This window comes from Osmerus mordax, chromosome 3 (assembly GCF_038355195.1).
Source record: "Osmerus mordax isolate fOsmMor3 chromosome 3, fOsmMor3.pri, whole genome shotgun sequence".
Taxonomy (NCBI): Eukaryota; Metazoa; Chordata; class Actinopteri; order Osmeriformes; family Osmeridae; genus Osmerus; species Osmerus mordax.
The window spans coordinates 9,355,646-9,365,848 of record NC_090052.1 but is presented as its reverse complement, the minus strand read 5'-3'; positions in this window follow the sequence as shown (position 1 = coordinate 9,365,848).

The window sequence follows — 10,203 nt, the reverse complement described above, 5'->3', positions numbered from 1 at the left end:
CGCTAACGCTAAAATAATGCTTTACACATCCGCCGGTCAAAAACTGATACTTTGATTCAATCACAAGTTCATATGAAGACTCTTGAGAATGTTTAGTACACAAATCTGAGGAAAAGTTGACTGTAACATGAAAAGTCGATTTTATGTGAATATTTGAAACATGCATGCTTGGCTAATTGCTAACGAAATTTTCAATGAAATGTCTCCCCTGCTCTTCAGCGCGCGCGTGCTCCACATTCTCACACACTCAGCCTTTCCCTTGACACACGCGCGGGCTTGGCGAGACGCATACACAACATTTCAGGCAATTGTGGGCTGACCAAGCCCCCACTCATTCCTTGGCTTGAAGTGAAGGCCCTTGTGGATCTTGATGGTAATGCATTTTAGAAAAAGTTCTCAAAATCCTGAAACATTGATAGTATAGGCCAGGAGTAACTACCACACCACAAATGACGCACCATTATCCATAGGTGGCGCTACGGCCAAGCCCCAATTTTCCATTTACAAAGTGATGCCATTCGCATCCCATTTGTCCCAAAATTCTGAAATTCATTAGATATGCCTTATTTCTCATGAGGAACAAAAAAGCCTCAATAACCTATAACGGCCGCCATATTGGATGTTTTTGTACAATAAAGATTTAGGAAACACGTTTTTTTGCTACTTCTCCTACAATTCTTGTCCAATCTTCCCCAGAATTGGCAGGTATCATCGTCAGAGCAACCCTCACTGAATTCTTTAACAGATTTTTGAATTTCAAAACCGTTTGTCCGGTACAGCCAATCAAAATCGTCAACAAAGCAACCAAACAGGAAGTTGGATCAAATCTCAGCAAATCTTTGAAATATCAACACCAAACTTGGTGTGTCACGTGAAAGACACTACGTCATGTTCCCATGTAGGAAGGCAAATTAATATCTTCAAAAATGATTGAAATGAAGGAAATCAAATTTATTTCTAACGCTAAAATAATGCTTTACACATCCGCCAGTCAAAAAACTCTGATTCAATCACAAGTTCATGAAGACTTTTGAGAATGTTTAGTACACAAATCTCAGAAAAAGTTGACTGTAAGATGAAAAGTTGAATTTAGGTGAATATTTGAAAAATGCATGCTTGGCTAATTGTTAAGGAAATTTCCAATGAAATGTCTCCCCTGCTCCTCAGCACGCGCGCTCCACATTCTCACACACTCAGCCTTTCCCTTGACACACGCACAAGCTTGGCGAGACGCATACACAACATTTCAGGCAATTGTGGGCTGACCAAGCCCCACTCATTGCTTGGTCTTTAGCAAAGGACCATGTGGATCTTGATGGTATTGCATTTCCGATTTTGTATGCAATGGTAAAAAGTTCTCAAAATCCTGAAACATTGATAGTATAGGCCAAGAGTAACTACCACACCACAAATGGCCCAATATCACCCATAAGTGACGCTACAGGCCACGCCCTGGTACACAAAGATACAAGGCTTTCTGGAATGGGTAGGCTCACCAAGCCCCCTCCCTTCACTCCTTGGCTTGAAATAAAAGCCCTTGTGGATCTTGATGGTATTGCATTTCAGATTTGGTATCCCATTGGTAAGTCTGCAGCATGGATTTTTACAGTGACAATTTGTGAAGAATATAAATTTTTCAGTGGTTTGCAATGTTTGGAGGAATCCGCCATTGCTGCTTGCAGTTATATTTATTATTATTATTATTCTAGTTCCATGGGAGTCAATGGCAGCCCCTAGAACCCTTGGATAACTTTTTGTGAAATTTGGCACACTCATTAAGGACAGTTCCTTCTATACCTACACCAAGTTTCATGTATCCCATCAGACCACTCTAGCGCCACCAATGGGTCAAAGTTGGACTTGTGTTTACACACGCAACTTTTGAACCGTATGCCTTATTTTCAAAAATTAGGTACCATTGGATTCCCTGGATCAAGACGAGTTCAACGCACCCTATGACGTAAATTTCCGGTTATATAGATTTTCCGCTATTTCCGGTTGTATCAAAAACCTTTGAAAGCCTACTCCTCCTACAATTTTTGTCATATCTTCTTCAAAATGAACAGAGATGATCTTCAGACCAAGCCTCACAAAAGTTATCCCATGGCGTTTTGATTTTATAAACCGTTTGTCCGGCACAGCCAATCAAAATCAGCAAAAAAGTAACCAAACAGGAACTTGGGTCAAATCTCAGCAAATCTTTGAGATATCAACACTAAACTTGATACATCGGTGGACGACACTACAACATGATACCATGTGCAAAGGCAACTTCATATCTCAAAAAATGATTGATTTAAAGCAAATCGAATTTATCGCTAACGCTAAAATAATGCTTTACACATCCGCCGGTCAAAAACTGATACTTTGATTCAATCACAAGTTCATATGAAGACTCTTGAGAATGTTTAGTACACAAATCTGAGGAAAAGTTGACTGTAACATGAAAAGTCGATTTTATGTGAATATTTGAAACATGCATGCTTGGCTAATTGCTAACGAAATTTTCAATGAAATGTCTCCCCTGCTCTTCAGCGCGCGCGTGCTCCACATTCTCACACACTCAGCCTTTCCCTTGACACACGCGCGGGCTTGGCGAGACGCATACACAACATTTCAGGCAATTGTGGGCTGACCAAGCCCCCACTCATTCCTTGGCTTGAAGTGAAGGCCCTTGTGGATCTTGATGGTAATGCATTTTAGAAAATGTTCTCAAAATCCTGAAACATTGATAGTAAGTAAGTAAGTAAGTAAGACTTTATTTATATAGCACATTTCATACAAGAATTGTAGCTCAAGGTGCTTTACATAAAATCAATAAAAACAATAATACAAGTGATAAATAATTCAAACAATAATAAAAATCCCAATAAGATCTCTGTTCAAGAGAGAAAACAACTTTAAAAAGTAGGAAAACCCTTTTGAGATAAAATTACTTAAATGCTTCGGTAAAAAGGTAGGTTTTAAGCTGTCTTTTAAAAATGTCTAGAGTGTTAGCTTCCCTAATATTTATGAGTAATTTGTTCCATAGTTTTGGGGCGTAATTGACAAAGGCCGAATCATCAATCTTCTTATGACTGCTTCTGGTGACCTCTAATAGGCCTGCATTTGATGATCGCAGTGTTCTAGCTGGTGTGTAGTTTATAAAGGAGTTAGCAATGTAGCTAGGTCCTTGTCCGTGTAGAGCTTTGTATGTGAGAAAAAGGACCTTAAAGTCAATTCTGAAGGTAACAGGGAGCCAGTGTAAAGTAGCTAGGACAGGACTAATGTGTTTTCTCCTTTTAGTTTTGGTTAATAATCTAGCTGCAGAATTTTGAATGAGCTGTAGTCTTTCAGTGGTTTTCTTGGGAAGACCAGTGAAAAGTGCGTTACAGTAGTCCAGCCGGCTGGATATAAAAGCATGAATTAACTTCTCTGCATCATTTTGGTTTATGAATGGTCGTACCTTTGCTATATTCCTCAGGTGAAAGAAAGCTGTTTTGGTCACTTTATTAATGTGAGAGTTGAAATTCAAATCTGAGTCCAGGATTACGCAGAGACTCGTCACCTCTGGTTTAAGACAGGGGGTTAAGCCTCCAAGATTCTTAATAAGCATCTCTCTTTTGGATTTGGGGCCACATAGTAGGACTTCGGTTTTGTCTTCATTTAATTTAAGAAAGTTATCATTCATCCATTTGTTTATTGCCAACAGGCAGTTTGTAATGGAATTGATGGCCGTTGCATCGTTGGGTTCAGTGGATATATATAGTTGTGTGTCATCCGCATAGCTATGGAAATCTATGTTATGTTCTCTGATTATGTCGCCGAGTGGTAACATATAAAGAGAAAAAAGTAATGGACCTAAGCAGCTTCCTTGAGCAACCCCGTAGCAGTTCTGATGTTTCTTGGACCTATGGTCACCTAAACTAACATAAAACTTCCTTCCTGTGATATATGATTTCAGCCAGTTCAATACACTATCCGTGAACCCAATAAGCTTTTCCAGTCTATTGATTAGGATGTCGTGATCAATTGTATCAAATGCTGCACTGAGATCTAACAGGATAAGGATAGAGACTTTATTTGCATCAGAGTTTAGTCTGAGGTCGCTAATTATTTTGGTGAGAGCAGTTTCAGTACTGTGATATTTCCTGAAACCTGACTGCGAGACTTCCAGGATGTTATTTTCTTCAAGAAAATAATTTAATTGGACTAAAACTATCTTTTCCAGTACTTTACTAATAAATGGGAGGTTTGATATTGGTCTGTAATTTGCAAGTAGACTGTTATCCAATTTGGGTTTCTTTAATAGGGGCTTTACAACAGCTGTTTTGAAGGCATCTGGGAAGACGCCAGTTCTAAGGGATGTGTTTATAATCTCTAGCACCGGACCTGAGACACTATCAAACACTCGCTTAAAGAATGTTGTGGGTATAGGATCAATATCTGAGGTTGTGGAGTTAGATTCGCTGACAATTTTGGAAAGTTCACTAAGTGTGATACAGGTAAATGTGCTCATGGTTATGTTGCAGAATCTACTGATGTCAGTTTCGACCCCACTATTAATAATACTCGCTCTAATCAAAGTTATTTTGTTCTTGAAGAACAAAGCAAGCTCTTCACATTTAACTGCTGAGGATGGAGGTGGGGCAGGGACAGTGTTTAGCAGCTGGTCAATGGTGGAGAAAAGAACTCTGGAATTTCTGGCATTTTCTGTAATAATGTTGGAGAAATATTCTCTCCTTGCTAGACGGATGGTTTTGTTAAAGGTGGTTAGTGTATCTTTGTAGATATTGTAGTGGATAGTGATCTTTGTTTTCCTCCATTTTCTCTCTGCTGCACGGCATTTTCTTTTCGTTTCACTAACATTTTTATTTCTCAGCCATGGGGAGGTTCTGCTTGTGCACTTCTTTTTGGTTTTCAGTGGTGCAACAGAGTCTAACACAGATAATAGTGCATAATTGAGGTTCTCTACCATTTCATTCAGAGAGCAATCATGGTAAGTCGGCTCATGTAGAGCAAATTGTTCAGAAAATGTCATCATAGCTGTATCGTCTAAATATCTTCTATGGACCAAAAATTCTTTTTTGGTTTTTGTTAGGATAATTTCCACATTAAAAAGTATATAATGATGGTCTGAGAGGGGTAGATCAGTTATTGAAATATTATTGATATTTAGTCCAGTTGTTATCACTAGATCTAGTGTGTTTCCGATAGTATAGGCCAGGAGTAACTACCACACCACAAATGACGCACCATTATCCATAGGTGGCGCTACGGCCAAGCCCCAATTTTCCATTTACAAAGTGATGCCATTCGCATCCCATTTGTCCCAAAATTCTGAAATTCATTAGATATGCCTTATTTCTCATGAGGAACAAAAAAGCCTCAATAACCTATAACGGCCGCCATATTGGATTTTTTTGTACAATAAAGATTTAGGAAACACGTTTTTTTGCTACTTCTCCTACAATTTTTGTCCAATCTTCCCCAGAATTGGCAGGTATCATCGTCAGAGCAACCCTCACTGAAATCTTCAACAGATTTTTGAATTTCATAACCGTTTGTCCGGTACAGCCAATCAAAATCGTCAACAAAGCAACCAAACAGGCAGTTGGATCAAATCTCAGCAAATCTTTGAAATATCACCACCAAACTTGGTGTGTCACGTGAAAGACACTACATCATGTTCCCATGTGAGAAGGCAAATTAATATCTTAAAAAATGATTGAAATAAAGGAAATCTAATTTATTTCTATCTAACGCTAAAATAATGCTTTACACTTCCGCCAGTCAAAAAACTCTAATTCAATCACAAGTTCATGAAGACTCTTGAGAATGTTTAGTACACAAATCTCAGAAAAAGTTGACTGTAAGATGAAAAGCTGATTTTTGGTGAATATTTGAAAAATGCATGCTTGGCTAATTATTAAGGAAATTTCCAACTAAATGTCTCCCCTGACCCTCAGCGCGCGCGCTCCACATTCTCACACACTCAGCCTTTCTCTTGACACACGCGCAAGCTTGGCGAGACGCATACACAACATTTCAGGCAATTGTGGGCTGACCAAGCCCCCACTCATTGCTTGGTCTTTAGCAAAGGCCCATGTGGATCTTGGTGGTATTGCATTTCCGATTTTGTATGCAATGGTAAAAAGTTCTCAAAATCCTGAAACATTGATAGTATAGGCCAAGAGTAACTACCACACCACAAATGGCCCAATATCACCCATAAGTGACGCTACAGGCCACGCCCTGATACACAAAGATACAAGGCTTTCTGGAATGGGTAGGCTCACCAAGCCCCCTCCCTTCACTCCTTGGCTTGAAATAAAAGCCCTTGTGGATCTTGATGGTATTGCATTTAAGATTTGGTATCCCATTGGTAAGTCTACTGCATGGAATTTTACAGTGACAATTTGTAAAGAATATACATTTTTCAGTGGTTTGCAATGTTTGGAGGAATCCGCCATTGCTGCTTGCAGTTATATTTAGGATTCCTCCGTAAGGAGGAAACCTATTGTTATTGTTAGTTTTATTATTATTAGGATTCCTCCGTAAGGAGGAAACCTATTGTTATTGTTAGTTTTATTATTATTATTAGGATTCCTCCGTAAGGAGGAAACCTATTGTTATTGTTAGTTTTATTATTATTATTATTATTATTATTATTCTAGTTCCATGGGAGTCAATGGCAGCCCCTAGAACCCTTGGATAACTTTTTGTTAAATTTGGCACACTCATTAAGGACAGTTCCTTCTATACCTACACCAAGTTTCATGTATCCCATCAGACCACTCTAGCGCCACCAATGGGTCAAAGTTGGACTTGTGTTTACACACGCAACTTTTGAACCGTATGACTGATTTACAAAAATGAGGTACCATTGGATTCCCTGGATGAAGACGAGTTCAACGCACCCTATGACGTCAATTTCCGGTTGTATAGATTTTCCGCTATTTCCGGTTGTATCAAAAACCTTTGAAAGCCTACTCCTCCTACAATTATTGTCATATCTTCTTCAAAATGACCATAGATGATCTTCAGACCAAGCCTCACAAAAGTTATCCCATGGCGTTTTGATTTTCTAAACCGTTTGTCCGGCACAACCAATCAAAATCAGCAAAAAAGTAACCAAACAGGAACTTGGGTCAAATCTCAGCAAATCTTTGAGATATCAACACTAAACTTGGTATATCGGTGGACGACACTACAACATGTTACCATGTGCAAAGGCAACTTCATATCTCAAAAGATGATTGATATAAAGCAAATCGAATTTATCGCTAACGCTAAAATAATGCTTTACACATCCGCCGGTCAAAAACTGATACTTTGATTCAATCACAAGTTCATATGAAGACTCTTGAGAATGTTTAGTACACAAATCTGAGGAAAAGTTGACTGTAACATGAAAAGTCGATTTTATGTGAATATTTGAAACATGCATGCTTGGCTAATTGCTAACGAAATTTTCAATGAAATGTCTCCCCTGCTCTTCAGCGCGCGCGTGCTCCACATTCTCACACACTCAGCCTTTCCCTTGACACACGCGCGGGCTTGGCGAGACGCATACACAACATTTCAGGCAATTGTGGGCTGACCAAGCCCCCACTCATTCCTTGGCTTGAAGTGAAGGCCCTTGTGGATCTTGATGGTAATGCATTTTAGAAAAAGTTCTCAAAATCCTGAAACATTGATAGTATAGGCCAGGAGTAACTACCACACCACAAATGACGCACCATTATCCATAGGTGGCGCTACGGCCAAGCCCCAATTTTCCATTTACAAAGTGATGCCATTCGCATCCCATTTGTCCCAAAATTCTGAAATTCATTAGATATGCCTTATTTCTCATGAGGAACAAAAAAGCCTCAATAACCTATAACGGCCGCCATATTGGATGTTTTTGTACAATAAAGATTTAGGAAACACGTTTTTTTGCTACTTCTCCTACAATTCTTGTCCAATCTTCCCCAGAATTGGCAGGTATCATCGTCAGAGCAACCCTCACTGAATTCTTTAACAGATTTTTGAATTTCAAAACCGTTTGTCCGGTACAGCCAATCAAAATCGTCAACAAAGCAACCAAACAGGAAGTTGGATCAAATCTCAGCAAATCTTTGAAATATCAACACCAAACTTGGTGTGTCACGTGAAAGACACTACGTCATGTTCCCATGTAGGAAGGCAAATTAATATCTTCAAAAATGATTGAAATGAAGGAAATCAAATTTATTTCTAACGCTAAAATAATGCTTTACACATCCGCCAGTCAAAAAACTCTGATTCAATCACAAGTTCATGAAGACTTTTGAGAATGTTTAGTACACAAATCTCAGAAAAAGTTGACTGTAAGATGAAAAGTTGAATTTAGGTGAATATTTGAAAAATGCATGCTTGGCTAATTGTTAAGGAAATTTCCAATGAAATGTCTCCCCTGCTCCTCAGCACGCGCGCTCCACATTCTCACACACTCAGCCTTTCCCTTGACACACGCACAAGCTTGGCGAGACGCATACACAACATTTCAGGCAATTGTGGGCTGACCAAGCCCCACTCATTGCTTGGTCTTTAGCAAAGGACCATGTGGATCTTGATGGTATTGCATTTCCGATTTTGTATGCAATGGTAAAAAGTTCTCAAAATCCTGAAACATTGATAGTATAGGCCAAGAGTAACTACCACACCACAAATGGCCCAATATCACCCATAAGTGACGCTACAGGCCACGCCCTGGTACACAAAGATACAAGGCTTTCTGGAATGGGTAGGCTCACCAAGCCCCCTCCCTTCACTCCTTGGCTTGAAATAAAAGCCCTTGTGGATCTTGATGGTATTGCATTTCAGATTTGGTATCCCATTGGTAAGTCTGCAGCATGGATTTTTACAGTGACAATTTGTGAAGAATATAAATTTTTCAGTGGTTTGCAATGTTTGGAGGAATCCGCCATTGCTGCTTGCAGTTATATTTATTATTATTATTATTCTAGTTCCATGGGAGTCAATGGCAGCCCCTAGAACCCTTGGATAACTTTTTGTGAAATTTGGCACACTCATTAAGGACAGTTCCTTCTATACCTACACCAAGTTTCATGTATCCCATCAGACCACTCTAGCGCCACCAATGGGTCAAAGTTGGACTTGTGTTTACACACGCAACTTTTGAACCGTATGCCTTATTTTCAAAAATTAGGTACCATTGGATTCCCTGGATCAAGACGAGTTCAACGCACCCTATGACGTAAATTTCCGGTTATATAGATTTTCCGCTATTTCCGGTTGTATCAAAAACCTTTGAAAGCCTACTCCTCCTACAATTTTTGTCATATCTTCTTCAAAATGACCAGAGATGATCTTCAGACCAAGCCTCACAAAAGTTATCCCATGGCGTTTTGATTTTCTAAACCGTTTGTCCGGCACAGCCAATCAAAATCAGCAAAAAAGTAACCAAACAGGAACTTGGGTCAAATCTCAGCAAATCTTTGAGATATCAACACTAAACTTGGTATATCGGTGGACGACACTACAACATGTTACCATGTGCAAAGGCAACTTCATATCTCAAAAAATGATTGATATAAAGCAAATCGAATTTATCGCTAACGCTAAAATAATGCTTTACACATCCGCCGGTCAAAAACTGATACTTTGATTCAATCACAAGTTCATATGAAGACTCTTGAGAATGTTTAGTACACAAATCTGAGGAAAAGTTGACTGTAACATGAAAAGTCGATTTGTGGTGAATATTTGAAACATGCATGCTTTTCAAATTGCTAACGAAATTTTCAATGAAATGTCTCCCCTGCTCTTCAGCGCGCGCGTGCTCCACATTCTCACACACTCAGCCTTTCCCTTGACACACGCGCGGGCTTGGCGAGACGCATACACAACATTTCAGGAAATTGTGGACTGACCAAGCCCCCACTCATTCCTTGGCTTGAAGTGAAGGCCCTTGTGGATCTTGATAGTAATGCATTTTAGAAAAAGTTCTCAAAATCCTGAAACATTGATAGTATAGGCCAGGAGTAACTACCACACCACAAATGACGCACCATTATCCATAGGTGGCGCTACGGCCAAGCCCCAATTTTCCATTTACAAAGTGATGCCATTCGCATCCCATTTGTCCCAAAATTCTGAAATTCATTAGATATACCTTGTGTCTCATGAGGAACAAAAAAGCCTCAATAACCTATAACGGCCGCCATATTGGATTTT